At 44.6% G+C, this 23239-nt stretch overlaps 1 long non-coding RNA gene across 1 annotated transcript in view; it reads right to left on the bottom strand.

Moving 5' to 3' along the window:
• Window positions 1–5854: 5854 nt before the first annotated feature.
• The window catches only part of LOC144799596 (uncharacterized), a 313426-nt gene continuing 296041 nt past the window's right edge, over window positions 5855–23239 (bottom strand). Inside the window, exon 5 of the long non-coding RNA XR_013603843.1 lies at window positions 5855–5980. This is a non-coding gene — a long non-coding RNA (uncharacterized LOC144799596). The remainder of the gene's footprint in view (window positions 5981–23239) is intronic.

The following is a 23239-nucleotide window of genomic DNA, read 5'->3' as shown; positions in this document are numbered from 1 at the left end:
CATGATAACCTAGAAAGAGATCGGTGTCATTAGATAAACCAAAGATAATCAACTCTCTGGAAATAGCCACTTCGCAGTTTGTAATATGTGACAAGAATTTTTCAATAGATGAAATAAAGGGTTTTAACACTAAGCAATCAGAAAAAATATGCACAATATCCGCCTGATCAGATTGACACCTATAACATTTCCCGTTATAAGCATTACCCCATTTCATCATTTTAAAAGGTGTATGATAAAGATTAAATAAAGTTTTATAGTGCTGTGAGTATAGATTGGCAGACAAAATAATTTTAGCATCCGTATAGATTGAATCTTGAAAGGGTACTACAGAAGTACCCAATCTGTTACACCATTTAGACTCCTGTGACCCCATGTCGTCCTGCTGTATATTCAACAAATAATTATATAAACACTAGTACTTTAAATGTAATAAAATAATAAATGTGGTCACCGTTGTCTGATCCGATTCCCTATGAACAGCTGAAATTAATGATTTCCTAGCAGGAGTATAACCTGCTATGGTAATTGGCAACTCGCAATTTGGAAGGCGATCATAAATAATAATAACAAAAGAACAGCAGGCTCTCTCACAGCAGATAATAGTTAAAAATCCTCGAAACCCCGATGAACTTCAGGGGAAGGGTGTGACCACCAAAAGTAATTTCCTCTCAGGACGTAAGCTTTGTACTGTTGGGCCAATCACAACCTGGTAACGATTAACAGCCCATGAAACTCCAATGAATTTCGGAGAAGGGCATGGCAAAAGACAAAGGTATCCTCTCAGCATGCAAACTGCATGTTAGTGACCAGATACACACTGAAAACATACAGGATCCTAAACTAATGGCAGGAGGTAAAACGATGCTCCAATAACGTTGGTGAAATGGTCGATGTCAGCAATGAATGCCCAATACCCAAGCTCCAAAATAGTTGTGATAAACAAATATACAAACTAGAAATAATCCACTGTGTGGCTACATGCCCGCTTGTTGCAAGTGTAGGAAGTCGGGACCAAAACCCGAAAATGAGAAGACTTGGAGAAAGTGCTGTTAACAATCCTGAGTTTATTCAGAAGGCTCATCACTATTTTCTGGAGGCGAGCCACAGAGGATGTTCCTTGTACTTATCCACTTATGTAGACACATATCCGTGTGAACGTTGTAAAACTTCCCTTGCTCACGTGGATTTGACGTGAAGGCTGGGGATTTCAGCTTACATTTGACCCAAACCGTATACTTTGAATACGCTTACATGTGCATTACCGTGGCTACATATGAATCCCGCACCTGGGGATCCAGACATCCCTGTAGACTTGGCAAAGCCATATATACCCGCCATTATAGACGTGCCGGGTTGGAATAATCACCAGCATCTCAATTACACCATCTTGCTCACACCAGCACAGCCCTGAAGGGTCAGGGGTCCATCTGACCCTGACAAAACACATGTAGGCTGGTTGCTCTATGCTGATTGATTGTCAACACAAAGAAAATTAAAAGAAATTAGAGACATATCCTCTGCGATTTTCTTGAATGGACTTTTATTATGGACTGACATGTAGTGAATTGTTCTAATTACTCCTGTCTGTGAGTGCCCAGGACTTGGTTGTTTATTCAGAAGGCATCCGCTCTGAAGTAGGTACAACTGTTGAATGCTTAACCGACGGTCCCTCGTAATATATATGTACACCCAGCCTCTTCCCTGTATGTAAAATTATATTTTTATATATACAATAAATAATTTCGGAAATAAAAAAAGAAAACATACGCAATCCCTTTTCATGAGTGTAGCCCGTTCCAATTTCAGAGCGACATATGAAGTAGACACGAGCGATACAAGCGGCCGGTAGTGGGCGTACCGGCGGTGACGTGGGGAGGGTGAGGGGCAGGGTGGGGGGGGTAGTAATGTATGGATTATGGAGATTTAAAGGTAAGTAAACATATAAATAAATAAAACGATTTTCGTTGCATGCACTGCATCGAATTTGGTGATGCAGTGCCCACAACGAAATTCATTTTATTCATTTATATGTTTACTTACCTGTAAAGCTCCATAATCCATACATTACCACCCCCCACCCTGCCCCTCCCCCTCCCCACGTCACCGCCAGGCAGGTACTCCCACTACCGGCCGCGGCTGGAAACAACGCTGTGTTTAGCTCGTGCCTTCCTCCTCACGACAGTAGAGTGACACTACAAATGAAAACAACATGCATGCTACAAAGAAAGAAAGTGTGCACGCTCTACCATAAAAGTCACTCAGCCTTCAACCTTTTGTCTCTATCCGTACTTGGTGATTTGTATTATCCTAATAATGTACAGGTGGAACATATTTCAGATATATTGGTGTGGAAGTGCCCATAAATGTTGTCTTCATGCAGAATATGCAGATGTAAACATCCAATGTGAGCAGTCAACATGGCAGACTCTGAAAATATACTTAGGGCCGTTTCTACCAATAGGCAGGACTAGGCGGCCGCCGAGGGCGTCAAAATACAAGTTCTTTTATATCTAAAGAGGGGCTGCTATAATGCACTAGTAATAGCTGCAGTGGTAGTGTGGTCCTCCTGACAGGCATGGGGGCTCGGGCTCAGCTGCTAGAGATCGGCATGCAAAGCGATACAAAGTAATTAATAGAAGTCACAGTCAGAGTTGTTTTTCAAAAACAATAGGCGGGTCACCGTGGCAGTTCTGCAGAGGTTTTGGGCAGTGCAGCTCAGGGGCAGATTTCAGGACTCTCAAATGGAGAGTGCCAGCCAGAGCCTGTCCCACACTATGATCAGAACTAAGGCCGCAAGACCGTAGAGGCTCCCTCCCAGCCACTGCTTTCATGCCCCTAAACTGATACCCAGAGGGGGTGCTGCTGATGATATCACTGCCTGCGGTGCCCAGCGTGTGTCCCTGCGATGTATAGGATGTGAGACGGCCAGGAAAAGCCCCGGGGTTATTATTTTGCACCGCTTGCAGGGATTGGCTGAGCCGCTCATCGACTTCTGCCTCGGGACGTCTGGACTGGAGCAGGTGCTGCTGCCCCGACTCTGTGAGGGGGGCTAAGGGCCAAAGCAACTGGTCCGCACGGCAGCGGGGATAAGGTGGAGCATGGAGGCTGCACACTGCCTGGTCTCGGGACCGATAACCTGCGTGCCTGGATTACAAAGCCGAGAGAGTGAACAATTCCAACACACCTTGCCCCTCCTCGGTATCAGGGTCTAATACTCGCGATTCCTCTGATGGACTCGACCCGCCTCAAAACCACCTGGCTCAATGCTACTGGCTGCTCACACTGGCCTGGCTGCTGCCTGGCCATGAATATGGCATTGGCAGCACCACAATTGCCAAAATTGCCACGCTGTGACTCGGCCGCGCAACGCCCATTGGGCTCAAAGAGCTTCAGCCCCCCTGCCATGTGTGGCAGCCTGGGCACACACACAGCCGAACCTGAGTACTTCACAGGTTTTTAAAAGACCATTTGCTTGCTAACAAGGCTTTGTTGTTTATTCACAGTTTCTTAGAACCCCTTCATCTCCACTCTGCCCATTGCTGGAAGAATGAGCCCCCCTCCAAATTTTTTCTTAGCCCCCCGAAATGTGGCTCTAGTTGCACCTCTGCTGTGACTCCATGCAGCCACCACGAAGCCCACTAAATGCCGTGGCGCAGGTTCACTTTCTGGCCTCCGCCTCAGAAAAGAAGTAAGTGTGCCCTGAGAGCCTAGTATCGAGTTACACTTACTACTTGTGTGGGTGCTATAACATTGAGTGCATTCTGAGCTGCCTGCCGAGCCTCTGTAGTCTGAGAAGTGTGCAGTCACACAGTCTTTCTCTGCTCAGTTTGAGCAGTGACGCGTTAATGCACTTTAGTGTTGTGTAAGTGAGTCGGGGTAGGGTGCCTCTGCAGGTTGACTAGGGCTGCTTGTATTTCGCCTAGTTTTAGCGCCATGGGCGGCACCACACGCTAGACAAAACAACAATATCTCCAGCACCAGGCCATCCTGCCCAGCTTAACAGTATGATCAAGTTACAAGGACACTATGTCAATGCCCTTAAATTTCTGGTACTTTGCAATGTTTTAAGATCCTCTTTGAGTTTCTCGTTGCTCATATGGGTTTCATTTCCAATATTTATGTTTCCCTCATCATTATTGTTTGATTTTGCTTGCGAGAATGTGTCACACATAGTCATTAAAATGTCACTCATAGTTAACCTGAAATTATGAAAATGTCACACATGGCAATCTGAAACCTTGGCAGCTTTGCGGGGCGCTTGACAGCTGAGGCACTATAAGGCGTGACATTGCATTTTAGTGCGGTGATGAAGACCACCACACTGACATGCACTTGTCTAAAGTCTGATGCATGATTCTTGACAGGGCTGAATGCATTCATTCTTCTAGCCTGGATGACAGGGGGAGAGAGTGATCAGGCCTAAGAGTGATGGTAGTAGAAGGGAGGGTGCAGCATTTTTCGATTTTCGCCCAGGGCGGCAAAACACCTAGAAATGGCCCTGTTAGCTTAACATTTTACGGAAAATACTGGAGAGTACAGACATTTTGTAACAAATGAAACAGAGGGCATTTTTATGGTGTGTTAAGAAAATTAAAATTTTCAATAAGAAATATACAGTGTAATTGACCTATCTAATTTAAATAGGTCTTTATAACTGTGAGTTTGCTATTTGAACAACCTGACTTTTGTGCTGTTAATGTTTTCAAAAGTATATGTTCTCTGTCCGCATGTATATCAAGACGATAATACTTTTTAAGTGGTGCAACGCAGTGCAGCAAGTGGAGTTGTTGCATTATGTGAAAGTAAGAGGATAGAACAGCACACTGTGTAGTAAGATGTGTTGCTGTTCTGCTCTCTCCCTGCTCTGGTGCAATTTTGGCTATTATGTATCAAGGAAGACACCCTTTTGCAGTATTGCAAGGGTGTCTGCGTTGTGGGAAGCATTTGTTTTGTGCTAGAAGGAATCCCTTCCAGTAAAAAAACACACTTTAAGGCATTTGCTACTTTGAAAAGTGGGAAAAAACGAAAGAAATTAAAACATTTTTCCTCGTTATGCCTGCCGCCACGAGACCAGAATTTTGGCACAAATCCCTGTCTGCCAATTCTTAGTAGAAAGGAATTTGAATCAAAACCCATGTGTGGTTGCATGGGAAGTGGGTAAGCCCATGCACCACCATGGAAACGCCCTCTTGACACACATTATTATAAGGCAGGGCATTACAGAGTGTTGAGTAACAGTGATCCACAATCCAACACAAATCACGATTTCTCTTGGTTTGTAAATCCCATTCACAATACTTGGGTTTGCATTAAAAAAACACCAAGCTGATGCAATGTAATTGTCAAGTTGTGCGTAGACATATACCATGTATTGTCAAAATGTCCTGCTGTATTTTAACACATAAGAACCGAATGTACTGTGAACAAACGATTGGCAAAAGTGCACTGAATGCGCCAAAATGAGCGATGTTGATTTGTGGTACATTTTAAAAGTGTAGTTATTGAATACTAGTTAATTGATGTACAAACCTGACCTTGCGATTAATTGTCATAGTTAAACGTAGAATGGGATTGGTTCATTATCATTGGTTATTTATTGAAAAAAAAAACATATGTGTAGGAGTAGGATGATTTTAATTAACAGGGCAATAATTTTGTGACAATGTTCATTGCTCACATTATATATTATTCCCTGGATAAACATCTATTTTCGCTTTTCAGCGACAAGAGACAGTAACTTTGCAATCACCAAAAATGGAGCTCATGCACTGCAACAACAATGGATGCCATTTGTCTGCTTTATTTCAGTACATAGTATGATAAAGTAAGCTGTAGACAACTCTCACAAAAGCCACGTTGACATTGTTATACACCATGTAAAACAGCGGAGACTCTCCTTGCAGACTAATGGATTGTCCTGCAGGCATTACTCCACAGTAATGAAAATACGATAGCAAATGGGCTTTTATCAAGACACCTGCAAAGAGAGATATTAATTACATTTAGAGAGGGATTTGGGGCAGGAAATTAATAAAGTAAGCATCCTGAAGAGGAACCTTTGAATCATCAGCTACAAGCATATGCCATCTACAGTAGGTAAACAGACAAAAAAATACATTTGAAGTTATAACATTACCTTTTATAAAAGGAAAAAATAGTGTATGTCTCTGAAGATGCTAGAAAAGCGGTTAGAATAATAAAAAAGCAATTTTAAATGCAATAAAATTAATTCAATTAATGCTCTATGTTTTTACAAATACTCCATTATATAACTTTGAATGTTTACTTTTTTGTTTTTCCTGAAGTGCCCTCGGTATAACACCGTAATTAAATGAAGTAATCAAGACTAGTCTGCTTTGTTGTATAATGGATGGAAAACGAACGAGGACAAAAGGGCAGATACCATTTTTTTTTAAATGCCCCCTGCTCCAATGTGAACAATCCAGCCTGAACTGGCAGGCCAGGTCCTTATTGTACTGGAACACAAGTAACCCAGAAACGGTTCTGCCCTTGTTAAGGGCTCATCAGCCCGGCATAGCTTGGTTCCAATGACGCAGTGTGCACAGGACCCACATCTGAACATGCCCGCCCCACTTAGAGCAACACACTAATGTATACAAAAAGTGATGGATGAAATGCTTGAATTAAACTTCGTCGCTAGGAATTACTCAGGACCGCATCCCAGTCTATCATTATTTTGCACACCAAGCCATCTCAGTTTGGATCCAGCTGTATGCAAATCAGTCTTGGCCCTGCGTTAATTAGAAGGACCTGGCCTGGCAGCTCAGAATGAACTATTTCCCATTGGAGCAGGGTTGAAACAGATTTGCATGTGGCTGGGTCCAAAATAAGGTGTCCTGGTTTGCAAAATAACCATGGACTGAGTTACAGCCCTAGTAATTACCCATATCTGAGATTAATTAATTAATTATAATTTAAAATCCTCTTTAATGGTATAGTCAGATTTTAAGTCACAATTCTGAAAATGTCACTATTAGAAAGTTGCTGCAGCAGCAAATGTTGGACTGAATGTTGAGTAAATTAAACATTCACCCCAGTCAAGATATCTGGTTTAAATCCATCTTTCCGAACCAAATAGCACTCCCACTTGACCTGTATTGCTTCTATATGGGCCTACTAGGGCTCGGAGGGTTGACCCATTCTCTATTCATTAAGTCATAGGCATATACATACTGTTGTTTATCTTTTTATTAACTGATGAAAATGTATTCTGTTGTCCTGTTACATTTCCCACGATATGCAACGCCACATGATGCAGTATGCCTGAGGCATGGCATTGCCTCAGATGAGGCCTTGACGGCAAATCAGTCTCATTTTAAGAAACTTTCCTGTAGTTGCAGCATTTAAAGATTTGGGCTTATTCCCTTTATGGCTTCAAAACCGGAGCTCCTCCCCAGCATGTAATCCCAGATACCAGTGCCACCTATATGATATATCGGCTGCATAAGCATTGAAATTAAATCCCTAACCTTGTGGTGAATGCAACAAGCTTATCTTTAGGATTCTCAGGAATTTTTACGATCGTTCCGATAGCTCTGTAGGTACTCTGATGATACCCATTCTACTCACCTTTATACAAATAAAAGGGGTGGCCCTGATGCAGGTGGTGAGAAATTAGTAATCACACTGAAACGTGCGTCAAACTGGTTGTTTCTAGGTCCCAACCTGCAACACCATAATGGAAAATGTTCCTGATACATCTCTGCTGTTAATTTCAACAGGGTGTGTAATTGATTGAGTAGCATTAGTATGAGAGGAGGTAATGGTAGTGTGTCAGTGTGTGTGAGGTTAGACTGATTAGGTGTGGTTGACTGCAGGGGGTAGCTTTCTTTGTAACCATAATTTATATGCCGCTATATCTTTATAATTGTTCATCAGTTCCATCTGCACAAGACAAACATTCTTTGTGTTATTATGTGGAAGAATTGTATACAAGCACTTATGGATTTGTGGTGGTCTCATAAGATGTTTTTAATTAAGTAATGAAAAAATAAATGAACACTGGTAAAGTATGTTAAAATGTTTTTACAATTTAATAAAAAGATAAACAACTGTATGCATATGCATATGACTTCATGAAAAGCAATACAGGTCAAGTGGGAGTGTTATTTGGTTCGCAATGGTTTTCCTCCTTACTCATAGACCTATGAAGTATCCTCAGGGGGTACCTTTCTTAGATTAAATCCTTTGTTCTTCTACTCACTATGCCACTACAGTTTGGACCCAGACATATGCAAATCAGTCTTGACACTTGTCCTCATGGGAACTGCCAAGCCGAGTCCTCCCTGGAATGGAAAGAAACATCCTGAGGCCGGTTTCGGGGTATCACCCCTCATCAGCCAGCCTTTTAGGAAGTTGGCATTTTCTAGCCCTAGCCGTTTCTGCCTTCTGCCACTATCTTGGGTCAAAAGACTGTGAATGGTCCTGCTGTTGCGTTTGTGTATCCCTCCGCAACCATGACACAAAGTGGAGTAGTAGAGGCAGCATGGGTCATCCTGCCAAGATTGCTAGGAGTGGAGCTGTGCCCTGCCACAATTGCACTTCAGAGGGCTTGCCTCCAGCACACACAAAGGAACTTGACTCTTCCCTTTTGTCACACCAGACTTTTTTTAATGGCTTTAGGTGAACAGAATCATTTTCCAGAACCAAAAATGGGGGTAGAGAAGGGAGTCCCCCACACACAAAGATGAAACCAGGGATACATATTGGACCTTCAAAGCCACTCTTTGGGGAACTCCTCGAACTGGGGACATTACAGAAGGACAGCCCTGCCACCAGTGGTCTCCCCTACTGATACCAGAGGATTGCCCCACTGCTTGAGAAGTGCCTTGCTCTCAAAGATAGAAGACTGGACCTGCTCTCTTCATTCAGGCTAAACTGAGTGACTCCAATGGAAAGTTAGTTGATCTCCTGTCTGAGCTTCAGGGACAAAACATGCTCCAGAAGCTGCCCTGAAGCTGCCCAGCTGACCTGCTGCAGTGGACCTGTCTGCAACTGGACATGCCTGAGCCCTTGCTGGCCTCTCCTGCAGTGAGTTCCTGATCCGCAAGAGGTGCATCCACAGCCCCTGAACCCTTGGTGTGCATCAGGTTGAGCTCCTCCTAAGAAGAAAGGTGAAACCCTTAAGTGCTGGGCTCCTCACAACTGCAAATGGGTCTGTTTGCACAAAGACTCTGCTGGCCACAATGACCACCAACGCAATACTCTGGTGAACCAAACTCTTCACTCTACAGGGACTTCCAGTGATGACTGGCAATGCAAGATATGCTCTACAGCAATGGCAGCCTCTGGTGACCACCATTGTGAACGTCCAGCAGCAACTATCTGATACACCTGACCAGATTTTTACACTACTGTGATGTCCATCCACGACACCCCGCCTGCTCTTCGCGCTATAGTGATGACCATCCATGATGCTCTCCCTCATCCTTGCAGCCTCCTTCACGGCAAATGGAACTCTTCATGCCAGACTTTGAGAAAGTAACTTTTTCAGCAGAGCTAACCTGGTCCTTGTATCAAGGTTGCTGTAGCATCGTCGCCAAAATATCTGTAGTATGTGTCAATATAATTGTTGACACAGGAAGTTTGTAAAGTCGTTTATTAGCTCAAGAGCGACACAGCGACATGAGCAAGCGACAGCAACCAACTGACCAACTGTCAGCATTCCACAGCTAGCCCCAGAATTCCCAAGACCAAGTGTTCTAACTACTAGTGCCAAAGAGGCACAAATACAGAATACTACAGTTGCGCTCCATCGTTATCAGCCTAAACGTGTGACTTTTGCCCAGTCTAGCACCATCAGATGACCACAAGTGGAGATGTTGTCCTTTAGGCGCTACTTTTACTACGATTTTGAAATTGCATATCTCCGGTTCTACTGATTGGATTTTTATAATTCTGGTAACATTTTATTTATTAAATATTGGCTCTATTTTTCTGATTTGGTTTGAGATTGTTTGTGTGTTTTCACTTTAATACTGTCTGAGTGCAGCCTAAATACTTCACACATTGCCTGTAAGTTAAGCCTGACAGCTTTTGTGCCAAGCTACCAAAGAGCTAATCACAGTTAAATGTATGACGTTTATGGTTCACCCTGACAAGGATGTGTTTGTTGCCTCAGTGGGGATTCCACCACCTTCATCCAGTGATCCAATTGTTTTTACAGAGTAATGTGGTTGAGGTTTTATTAGGACAAAGGCAATGGTCTTTATCAGTGTGCTCACTCTATAATGTTGGGAGATGACAAAGCAACTATTACACCCAAACATGTGAGAGTGAAGAGGTGTGCTGTGAGCACAGTCACATAGACAGTGGGAGATGGCTTGTGAGATAGAATGCAGGTGCAGTCCACACATCTGAACCCAAAGCAAGATGGCTGCTCTTCATAGTATTGGCAGGAAGGAAGACTGCAGTGAGCGAAGCAGGTAAGATCGAGCAAGCCAGACGACTTGAAAGAAAGACGTTTGGCTCAGTCGGCTCTCTGCTGAGCCAATGTGATGGGCAAGAAAAATCAGTGTGCAACCAAGGAAGGAGGCGGTGGGATCAGGAGTGGTACCTGAGCTTTATGGGTAAAAGGCCGAATTATCCTGGTCAAACTGCTCAACCCCGCTCACCAGATCAGTTCTGGTTCTTGCTCCATGTCATCTATCGGTGGTGTATGGCGAAGTAGCACAAGTGCAGCTATCTACAGATTGACTGTTAGCAATTAAAATCCCAGGGGAATCGTTGCTATACTCCAAGGACCATCGACCACCCAGGAGCAGTGGGCAGATGGATTCAGTAGATGCTCTTGGAGTCAGAAGGTCATCCGGGTCCCAATGAGGAGTAATTTCGCATCAGCACTGTAAATGTTGTAGAGGATCTTATTTCAATCTGCACTCCTGCAAAGCTCTGTATATGTCAGGAGGGGTGGGCATGGACTTCATTACGGCAAGATAAAAAGCAGTAGTAAGCAATCATGGTGGAGAGACTTTAGAAGTCAGCCATTTTACTCGTGGTCAGACTTTGCCTCCCTGGCATCTGCTTTTCAAAGAATGACAGCTTGAGAGGGAGATGCACCTGTCAGCATGCCCTGCTCCTCTTTAAACCATCACTCAATGAGAGCAACTGTAAGGGGAGGACGGGAAATTCTGGTTCTCCTTAAGGGAAGCAAGTAGGTTTAAATGAAATGACACATAATCCCTCCTCCCTGACGGTCAATGAATTATAGTTGCACCTTGAAGCTGCAGCCACGAAGCGTACAGTGTAGTGAAACATCTATCGCAGCAAACAATAACTTGAAGTCGAGTGCTGGAACTTCAGATTGTAAGACAGTCTACTAACAGAGTAATTATTACCGGCAAAGATAGAAAAAACACTTTATTGACTTTTTAGAAGAAGTTCGCTTCTGTCATGTGAAAGCTGCAAGACTTGTGCCAGTACACCACAAAACGAAACATGTAACCATCGTAGAGGAAAACAATTTATTCAAATCACCGAATGTACACATCATATCTGCAGTTTATTAAAAACTCCTGTTTCTCATAAAAATGGATCACTCTGCATATACGGAATACATAGGGGAAGCGCCCTCACATGTTTTGGTAGTTTCGAGCTCCTTTTGAAAGAAGGCTTTATTTCTTAGGTCAACATACATTAGGGGAGATTATATTTCGAACACGTTTTATTTCTTATGTCCATCTAATGGCGACTATGGCATGTAGTGCAATCACATATCAAGCCAGTTTGGGTGGCCTTATATCTCGATAAACATCCACTCTCTAACACAAACTGTAGTTACTTCTTAGTCACTCAGTAAACATTCAAAAGGAATAACAGACGCCCATGCAAGAGTAACTTTGGGGCAGATTTACAAGCCCCGTACGGCACATTTGCGCGGCCGTTGCGTAACTTTTGTGACGCAGCGGTGGCGCAAAGCCAGCGCCATGCTGAGGGGTATTTACAACGTGGCGTATCTAGGGAGGTGCATCACATTGCAAAGCCCTGTGCCACATGTGGGTGTTCCAGCATGGGGGGGAGGCGTGTTCGGGCGCAAGAACGCCTCCGAAAAGTGGCTGAGTGAAATCTACAAGATTTCACCTAGTCACTTTTACGTCCATGATGCGTCAAAACCCGACGCCTGCTTGAAGGAAGCGTAAGGATTGAAGAAACATGTTGGGAATAGGGGCACCCGAGCCTTGCTGGAGCTGCGTCGTGTTTGCGACGTGACTCCAGCAATGCGCCGCCTTTCCGTCGGGGGATGCGACACGCATCTGCCCATCAGTGGTGGCGCACGGGTTGGTAGATGCGTCACAACTCTTCTGGCGCATCCCTGCTGATTAGCAGAGATGCGCCAGAAGTAGTAAATCTGCCCTTTTATGTTTTGTAAGTCAGAATTCATTTGGGATATGTTGAGGAACGTATGTGGAAAGTTTACAATATCTAAACTCCATGAATGAAACAAAAACTGAGAAGAAGAAAGGGAAATGAAGATTGGTCTGTGAAAAAAGATGGTGATATCAAAGCATATGCTACCTTGGATGAATCGATGAGAGTTTTGCCAAATAAAAACGCATGCATTTTTAGGTTTTGCCTGGCGAAAGCTGCGCTCTGCGCAGCTTTTTCGCGCAGGCGAAAACCTAATGAGAACTGTAGTGTGGGTTTGGGTCGGCCCTCGTCATTCATTGGCTGGCTCCATAAATGGAGCCTAGCCATTGGACGAGGGGCCTGTCCGTCAATGCCGGACCAGATTCGGGGGCGTTCCCGAGATTCTTTGGCTTTTGCCGACGTCACGCGACGTCAGCCGAAAGCCGGGAACGCCCCCGAATCTGGTAAGGCACTAGTGGCACCCCGAGCGCTCTGCCGCCTCCTACTACGGTGCAAACGCTGCCTTCCTGATTGCCCGGGGCCGAGAATAACATGAGGACCTCGCCGGGGCCGCGGAGAGCAAGAACGAAGGAGCTGCCCTCCCATTGGCTGAGGCGGTCGAGCCCCCTCAGTGCCGCCGCGCTAGGAGTGGTTCTCGAGCCGCCGCGTCATCGCTGGAGAAGTGCTGCGATTGGCCGCAGCTTCGTTTCGTCAGCCTACACACAGATTCATAGATGAAGCAAACGGATGTTTTCCCTTCATAAATAGGGCGATCTGCCACCACAAGGCACATGGGACTGACACAAAATAACTTCATTTAAATTACAAACATTTGAAAATGGCATTTTACTGGGGATAATAAGACAGACCAAGGTTCTGCGTTGTTTCCATCGCACCGGCAGTCTCCGCTGCCCCGCCCTCTGCTGCCCTCCCTGGTTCGGTTTCGTTTCTTCAGTCTGCTGTAAGAAGAAGAGGAAGGGCGGGGACGACTGAAGGGAAACAACAGACTAACGGGAGCCAGTCGGAGGCACGAGCGTCCTGCAAACAGAGAGGAGCGAGAGAGTGACCGGTATCCGACCAGCCTCCCGGGAACATCAGCTGTTGTCTAGAGTGACCGGCATGCACCTGGCAAACCAAAGGCAGACCTGTCCCAGCTCCAGGAGCGACTGACAGGCACGCGGCAACCCAGGCTGTGCTCAGTGCACCAACTCTAGGAGTGACTGGCACGCACCCGGCAGCCCAGGCTGTACCCGGTGCACTAACTCTGGGAGTGACTGGCACGCACCCGGCGTCACACAGTACACCACCTGTAGGAGTGACCTACTTGTCTGCGGCGTCTCTTGAGTTTAGACCAATTCTAGACAGTGACAGGCACGCTCCCTACGGCACTCAGTTCACCAACTCCAGGAGTAATTTTACAAACCGTGTTAATCTAAAAAAAAAAAAAAAGCACCAGTTCTACGAGTGACTGGTGGCACCGGAAAACCAAGGAGATACTTTCCACACAAGCTAGCGGAGTGACCCACACTCTTACTCAGAGAGGCGCACTGGCTTTGAAATGCCAGCCTGCATGCAGTTATTTACACTGATGGCCTCGGAAGCGACTTGTCACATGCACTGCTCCTGTTGACAGCCTTAGATAACGCAACTCAGAAGCGCTCACCAGCACCCTGGGCGTACGAGGCGCTATACACGTGATTTCAGTCATTCATCCTCGCCATGTGGAAGAAGAGCACAGAGTCAGATTCGGCCAAGCAGCCCTCCATGTCCGACCTTGCCATCTCATCCTTCCTGACCCAGGTGTTGTGTGAGCGCGGCGGGTGCCTGGCCGTTCCCGAGATCCGGAAGCACCTCAGCCTCTCACCGACGCACATCACAAGCATCCTCCGAGAGGAGGCCTCCCGCTTCCTGCTGCTGGAGCCGGCGGGGCTGGTGCTGGCGCTGGCCGCCATCCGCACGTGCTCGAGGGAACGGTGCCCGGGCCAGGACTGCGCCCGTCTGCCCCTCTGCCGCTTCTTCATCCTGGACCGGTGCACGCGCAAGAGGTACGTGCGCGCGAGTTAGTGACAAGGAACCGGGCTGGAGTCGAGGTCCCAAGAAGTGGCGCAGAGATTCACTGCGGGGGTTGCCAAGTGTGACTGAATGTTACAAAGTGATGACAGGCTGTGAATGAGAGGCTTTTAATGCATAAGAAGTAGAGGCAGGAGTGAGAGACTACAGGCAGTGTGCCCGGCATGGGCAGAGGCCATATAGGGGACTGAGGTCAAGGGAAGAGGTCATGGCGAGAAAGCAAATGACACACAATTCGGGCTGGACTGTTCCCATTGGGTGCAAGGTCAAGACTGATTTGCATATGGGTGGGTACAAACTGGAATGGCATGGTGAGCAAAAAACAGATGGCTTTAGGCCTAGATCTCTATACTGGGGTGAATGTATGTCATTGTTCTGCATTCTGTCCATCAATTGTCTTTTTGCATTTGTCACCCCGAGTGGGACGGGTATGACGTGTGGGTCCCGTGCTCTCCATGCCACTGGAGTCAAGCTATCCTGGGTGATGAGGGGTGAAACCCCCAAACCGGTCCTAGAATGCTTGATTCTAGTCCAGGGAGGACCTGGCCTGGCAGTTTTGGCTGGAATGTTCCCATTGGGCGCAGGGTCAAGACTGATTTGCATATGGCTGGGTCCAAACTGGAATGGCATGGTGAGCAAAAAAACAATGGCCCAAATATCTATACTGGGGTGAATTTATGTCATTGTTCTGCATTCTGTCTATCAATTGTTCTTTTTACACTCAGGACAGGTGCACACACCACACACAAGATGGCCGCGGTGTGATACTTACATATTCCTTCTAAAAAAGCAGTGGGCTGCAGGGTGGAGGGGTGAGATGACCAAGGTTTAGGATTGTACCAGGGCAGTGGCGCAGCTACTGTGAAGTACTCGGGGCAACAACAATGAATTTGTACAGTGAGGTCCTGTACAGAAATAATAATTGAAAAAAGTTTTTAACACTGAAATTCACCAGTTATAGTTAACTCAAGTAATTATAACTCATGCCCTAAAGTAACTATAACTCAGTCCCCGCCATGCACAGTTTTTTCACCAATAATTTAATTGCTAATGTTGCAGTGATATTATCAATGATGTCATAGAAATGTCATGAGTGATGTAATATGTTGGGTAATTAGCAGTGCATGGCAAGGGCGCAAGTTATAGTTACCTTAGGGCACAAATTATAGTTACTTGAGATAACTATTACTATAACTGGTGAATTTCTATGGTTTTTAGAGGTTTTTTTATTTAGAGTAAAGTAATGGGGAAATCACCAAAAACAAAATATATGTAAATAGCCCTCTCAGGTCATTATGGAAGGAGCAGTGACTAAATAACACTGTGTGTGGGGGGGGGCTCTGTGTGGGTGTGTGTGTGGGGGGCTCTGTGTGGGTGTGTGTGTTGGGGGGGCTCTGTGTGTGTGTGTGGGGGCTCTCTGTGGGTGTTTGTGTGTGTCATTTGCGAGAGAATAAGCTATTGGCATTGTAAATGACAATGCCATTTATTTATGTTTAAAAAAACATAAATAAAAATAATGTCAAGAGCAATGCCAATAGCTCTAACTTTAACAAAGGCAAAACCATTGCATTGTAAATGCTTGTTTTAAACTACTTGGAGTTGTCAAGACAATGTCAAATTCCACATAGCATGAGCACCACAAAAGTTGTTTAAAAAAATGTACCAAAATAGTTTCTAAATTGCATTACATGTAATTAAATTATATTTAACATTATATTATATTTTGTTAAATTATCAATGTGCCAAGAAATGGAGAATTCCCATAAGTACCATGTAACATTCATGAACCATAACCTAGGACGACCACACCTTTTTATTTGGCCATGTTTTTTCAGGTTGCAGTGTGTAGGTACCACCAGTGAAGAAATATTTTTCAATAATGGAGAAGCATTGTGTTCCTGAATGTGAATAAATAGCGCTAAAGAATAAAACGTGCAGCTGAATAGAAATGCACATATTAGCTTGGACATACAACATGTAAATGCATTTCCTTGCTATCTCTCAATATTAGATTCCAGGAGAAATCACGAGAGGGTAAATCTTGCTATAAAGGAGCAAGGACACGCTTTCTATTTTCTAAATATATATTTAATAAGCCATGGTTTTATTCAAAATGCATTTTCACACTTTAAGATATGTGCATCCCTAAAATAGAGACCTAAACCATTATGTATGTCTAGTACAAAGGAAATTAATTCAAATGTGGGCACACAAGTGAGGTTCCGTTTAATGGAATGAATTTTGTTTAGGGTGTACTCAGTAAATATTACTTTCTCGAAGCTTTACAATTGAACGTTTTAGACTATTTTAGTGTCTTATATATTCACCTTAGGTGTGATTTCAGAAAAGCATACCAATTCTGATTGAAGGAAAGTGGGGTATTATATAGTGTGTGGGTTAGACCTCACCATGTAGTACTATCACAATACCCCAAAGATGATCCTTGAATTTCCTCAGTCCTGGTAGAGTGACAAAGAGCAGTCAGGCTTTACTAAAGGAACACGTGTTCAGCATTTCAGAGTACCAACATGAATGCTAAGTCACTGACATGACTCAGTAGAAATCCAACACTAATTTATCAAATGAAAGGTTTTTTTAATCTTAATTTAGACACCAAATTGAATGGATTAGAATACAGACATACCTAGAAGTATGGATTTCAGAAGCAATATTAAGTCAGTGCAGAATAATAGATAGAAAGTGTAACATTGCGGTCAAAGGGAAAACCACTAGTGACAATCGGTCACTTGCAGGCCGATTTATGTCGAACCCTTACACATTAAGGTCATGTAGTGCCCTAGACCAGGACACAACAGTCAGTTCAATTTTAAATAGCTTGTGAAGTCTGGGTGCAGAGTTGTCCCGGCTGTCTGTTCTGCTGAATGGGAGCTGAGGGGGATGATGGTTTTACCACTTATACAGTACTGGGAAAAAACTATGCAAAAAGACAACAGATGCACAGTTGCTGATGTCGGATGAAGGTTGCATATGCTCCCTGTAGATTCAGCTTTGAGTGTGGGCTTTAGTTGCTGGATTGGGAACCAACATGCCTTGGCAGTGCTAAGCCCAACCAAAAAGTGCTGGCATTTCACAGGTTCTCGGGGAACAAGGTAGTAGCCTGAAACTTTGTGGCAGGCAGGACTAAAACTCACACAATGCACTGGACCATCTGGATTCTTCAGAGTATTTTTACCTGCAGTTTGCTGAAGCTAATGCCACTAGTCCAGGGGAGTCTGTGGGTGCTTCTGACTTCCTATGGGGTCCCTATCCTAGAGAGTTCCGAGTTTTAGCAAGGGACGAGGCTCGATCATACAGTTCTAAGTCTGTTGCCACAGGGAAATTTGCATTTGCTTTGGTACTGTAGCAAAGTCCTTTTGTCTGCAAAACAGGACTCTTCGTGGTCCTTCTTTGACTCAAGCTGTTCAGAACTGACGTTCTGGTGTCAGGGGTCTCTTAAATCCTAGATGTAGGAGAGCTAGGGATGTGGGAGCTAGTAGTCAATGGGCAACTATTCCCTGAAGCTAGTTCGCTACTGAAGTGTCCAAATCTGGGGGTGTTTGTCACTTTTTCTACCCAGAACCCTCTATTCTGCGACTCTTAAATAAGACAGAAAACTAAATTTAGTGTTCAGACCAGACTGCCCACCCTGGAGGTGTGGCTAGCCTTCTGGGCGTGTGCACCTCTTGATTAACAAATTCCCACTTCTTTAGGAGCAAATGTGACTGGGGCGGGGAAGGGCAGTGCAGGTTTAAAAGCTCGCCAACTTAATGTGCCATTTCACTAGCTTGCTTTGAAAGAGAGAGATGTGACCTCCTTCCTGCCAAACTTTTGTTCCTGACTCCTGGGAGTGATTATACTGCCTGACAGGAGGGCATAATCCTTTCTTGGGAGCTTCAGGTTTGGGAAAGCATAGGCTTGCCAGTCAGTCAGAGCACAGAGAAGCTGGGGCAACTAGGTGGGCAACCTCTAAGGGCACCACCTGGTGCATGCCACATCAACCAGGGCTTACTAATCTTTGCTGATCTTACTTATTGCAACATACTGATCTTTGCTGTTGTTTTTCCCTGGCATGTCTTTAAGTGTTTAAAAATAATGCACAGCCTCTAGACGTCTTGTTGAATATAGTCAAATAAACATCATTCTGCATGAAAATATAACATTTGTTCTAAAAATGGGGTCCTTTGAAAACAACTAAAAAATCTGACCTGAGGCAAACATACTACTACTTCAATATAATAAACAACATATGAAAAATTCACATTTGGTATCTTAGATATGCTCCTACCTTTGGATTAAATATGAATCGTCGTAAAATACTCAAAAACTGTGTGTACTGACAATGAGCTAAGGATGTTGCAGCTTTAGAGGAGCACTCATCTATAAGTATCTGTATTATATATGAGTAAATGCTCATATTTACAGGTGTGTATAGGTGAATTTTTGCCTTAAAAATTATGTCTTTTTTCTCTACCAGAAAAATATTTTCGGATGTGTAAATATTCCATCTGCTGCTCACTAACCCGTTCCTATCTGGGCAGGCAAAAATGGGGCTGTGAACCTAGGGCCTCATGTATCAAAGAGTTTTCTCCATTCTGTATCTGTGATAAAATTCATTAGTACATTTGGACATTACTTCTACCTGCATGCAGAGTGAATCTATAATGGTATCCATCCTCGATAATATGGAAGGAGATTCAGCCCTTTAAGTGGAGAGTATCCTACATGCTGTGAGCCAAGGCTGGGAATATACCTTTTCTGAACCTATATTTTAACTTTCAATACTTCTACTACTACTTGAACAATAACCAGTAGTACACACAGATGAAATACACCCTTGCCATAAGCCCCTGAATACTGGATCACCAATTTTCAATTTAGAACACACCAGAGACAGGCCTTGGAAGCTGTGTAAAGTTTTTTTATTGAATTATTTATAAATAAACCAATGGCCATTTTAGGACAAGTGGACCAAAGCGTGAAAAAGCACCAGTGCAAACTTACTCAAGCACCTGGTGCAAAATAACTTTTGGGGCATTCCTGATTTCACCTTGTGGGTCCTGCTGGTTCATGGAGGGTCTTGACCCGACGCTGCTGCTCTGCTCTGTCTTTGTCGTTGTCCTCCCGCCGCCGCACATGCCATCGCGGCCGCAGTGAGGAGGACTACAGCATCCAGACTCCTCGGCGGCTGACGCCGCCCTTGCCAATTACCGCGCCCGGAGGCGCTTTAAATTCCGCTTGCCTCCCGCGTCGCGGGAACGCGCGCGGGACGAGCCGGGCAAAGCCCGGGCCAAAGGCGGGCCCGTCTAAGCCCGTCCAAGGCCGGAGAAGGCTGGGCCGGGCCACCAAAAGGCCATTATAACAGTAAGCATATTGTTATTACCACGAACGACTATGCACTGCTAGCTATTATACCGTGGGGACCCCACACAGAACTATTACTAACTTTTAAAACCTGTTCCATCCGTTGTTTGTTTGTTTGCCCTTAAACGAAAATTGTCACTGTTATTGGCTAGCTATTGGGGTAGCCTATGTACATATAATAGGAAATAGCCACCAAAACTAGTAAAGGATCAAAATGTCGGTGGGGGGAGGTGCCTTTTTGACAAGGGCAGTCTCGAACTTAGACCGCAAAATTTCTGTGGCTGAGAGTCGGCTGTCTTTCGAATTTCAGAAAAATAAACGATCCTCTTTGGGCTCAATAAAGCTAACGGTGTCCCCACCTACACATAGTACGTTAAGCAATGAAAATATCTCCATCACAGACATTGGCACCCCTTTTTTATTTCGAGATAATTCACCCCCACAGAATTCAATTAGTAGAACGCCAGCTGAGGTGGTTAACTTGGCCCCCTCCGTGGATTTTTCCCTGGAGAAGTCCTCCCTGTTACAGTTGCCAGAGCCCACTCCCAAAACTAACAAGTGCAAAGTCACCGCCACTAAACCAGCCCCTGGAGCTTCTTTAAAAAGGAAGAGAGGGGGATTATTTCAGCGGGGGAGGAGAACTAAAGCACCTAGAATCTCTCCAAACTCAATCGTGGGAGGGAACATAGTAGCAAAAAACATTCAACCACCAAGGATCCTAAAACCTCAGGACGAGACTAACCCGCTTAAATCATACCCCCCAGAGAGAGCCCAAAAGCAATGTACCCTGGAAAATATGGCACATCTAGTTAGGTCCCTAATTCTCCCATTCACTGAGAGGACAAAGAGGATGGGTAGCGACTTGAGTGGCCTAGTGGAAATTACTACCTCAAACACTAAACTTCTAAAAGAATTATTAACACTTGTATCAGACAACATCAATAGTGGGCACAACCCCAGTAATACAAACGGTCTTCCTACTGGGGGTATGCCCAAGCTGTCATGCCCCAAGCTGTTTAGTAAGGTTGCTGAGAAAGTGCCAATGAGGGGTGCGAGAGTCCACACAATGCCAAAGAAAGCAGCCACAGGGGGCGTGAAAGCGCCCATGGGAGCTGAGAAACCAACAACAGAGGTGTTAGAAGATAAGGAGTCAAAGAGTAGAGGGTCTGCTGACACTATCCCCAATTCACATCCACCTTCTAAAGATAAAGGAAAAGATGTAATTATCGAAAAGGCCCATCCCCCACAGAAAGTCATAAAAAGAATAAATCGCCACATAGATCTACCACCTGAGGTGGCTCCATACGCTATTATTCTCACAGGGGTCCCCGAACTTTTAGAAGGGAAGGAGGAAGGCTACTTTGAATTAAAGAACAAAGTGATACATTGGCTCACGAACCACAGGCCACTGACCCCTAATATCGACGGAGAGATAGCGCATGTGAGAAGATTGGCCTGGGTGGGACAGCGACTCAAAGATTTACCTGGGGATATAATAATCATCAACTTCAGAGATCCAAGGGCGGTCACACACATAACTGACTGGTACCTAGAGCGGGGAGATAAAGGTATATCAACCAGGAATTTGAGTTACTTCTATCCACAGCCTTTGGTGACATCCTGGGGTAGACGTGACTTTCACAACAACTTTAAACCCTTTACTCATGCCCCTTTTCCACCAAAGAATATAAATACTAGTCAATGGAGACTCACACACCATGGTCGTAGGTTAACAGAAAAACTAGATAGCTACTGGGGTGGGAACTCACGGCCCGCCCAATGCACTCCATTTACTTCATATACTTCACACTGAACTATCCCCATACGAATCGATACAATGCTTTCTCGGGTCTGGATGACCTAGACTGACAGGCAAGAAACTGCTTGGGGGAACACGCAGAAACATCAACAACTCTGTTAAACATAGTGCCACATCAGAAAATGAGGGAAGACACCCTCGGTACCGTAGAAGAGCAATATGATTTAAATTTAACTGCTTTACGCAGCGACATAGCTGTGGAAGAAACCATCAAGCCACATGGGGCCGATAGCCAGCCTCTAACTGCCCCTCTGGCTCAGATGGACTTTGTCCCATCAAAGGAAATTAGAATCAGAGATAGCTCTCTCCTAACGAACACAAGCGCCAAGCTGACCAATCTTTCTCATAGCCTTCTATCTTGGAATGTGGTGGGTCTGTCAACTAAGGTCTCCCAGCAATCATGGCTAGATGTTGTGACGGACCATAGCATAATATGTTTGCAGGAAACATGGACGACAGAGGAAAGCCATATTATAGGTTATCAAACCTTTCATACACCAGCCTTGGTTAGTGTACAGGGCAGAAACAAAGGAGGCCTCTGCATCTAGGTCGCATCGACAGGGGACATAAAGGTTCACAAGTTTCTGAGTACGGCGTTTTATCAGGTATTGGTGTTTAGTTGGGGCCAATCACAAAAAAAAAATCATCTTAGTAAACTTTTATAATATCGTGCCTCCTAACACAATAGAGCCTATAATTCACAACCTCATGACTAGTCTAACATCTTTAAGAGACCAGATACCTGGAGAGAAGGTGATAATTTGGGTTGGGGATTTTATTTGCAGTATTTGCCCCCATCACGCAACTGGCCTTTGCAACCCGAACGTCCCTTTTCAACCGACCTATAATGGACGCGGGAGCAATTCCGAGATTGACTTTACCTTGATGTACTCTGATCATGCGGGATTTGTGAGTACATGGGAGACAGGTACGGCCCCACTCAGTGACCACTACCCTATCTCTTTTACAGTAAAAATTAGCAGGGAGAAACGAATTACAAAGGGGAATTTCCCTTATACCCCAAAGATTAATCTGGCCGCTAAAAACGGATATGTTAATAAATGGGAGAAGGTTGAGCCTGCTGGGTTCCTGAAAAAATTAATATTGTCATCCCTCGAAGACATCGGGGTATGTTTGGCACACGACGAGGAACCAGCTAAAGTAATGGCTTCCTTTTCAAAAATCCAATTAGCGGTAAAGAATTTATTGTTTAGAGAATATACATCTGTCGCAAATAAAGCACATGGGTGGTTCGACAGTAAGTGCACCAGGGCACTTAAACTTTTAAAAGAGGCCTTGCATAGTACACCTAAGAATCCTGACCTAATCCGCCAAGCCAGAGGGACATATAAAACGACTATTAAGACCAGGAAGGCCACTCTAAAGAAAGAGGCCTGGGCGTCTCTACGTGAGGCCGCACACCGGAGAGATAACACGGCTTTCTGGAAAGTGGTAAATTTTCCATACTTGCAAAGTAGAGTTGAGGACCTTAGTGATGTAGCAATAACAGGAGATACCTGGATGACCCATTTTAAACATCTTTACGATAGACCAACGAGTGGGCATAGTATGAAAACTCCTAATGACATTATATCTAGTCCCAGCGATCCTATCCATTCA

The sequence above is a fragment of the Lissotriton helveticus genome, chromosome 12 (genome assembly GCF_964261635.1).
Source record: "Lissotriton helveticus chromosome 12, aLisHel1.1, whole genome shotgun sequence".
Classification (NCBI taxonomy): domain Eukaryota; kingdom Metazoa; phylum Chordata; class Amphibia; order Caudata; family Salamandridae; genus Lissotriton; species Lissotriton helveticus.
Note: the sequence above shows the minus strand (reverse complement) of the source record. Positions and strands in the feature narration are given on the sequence as shown.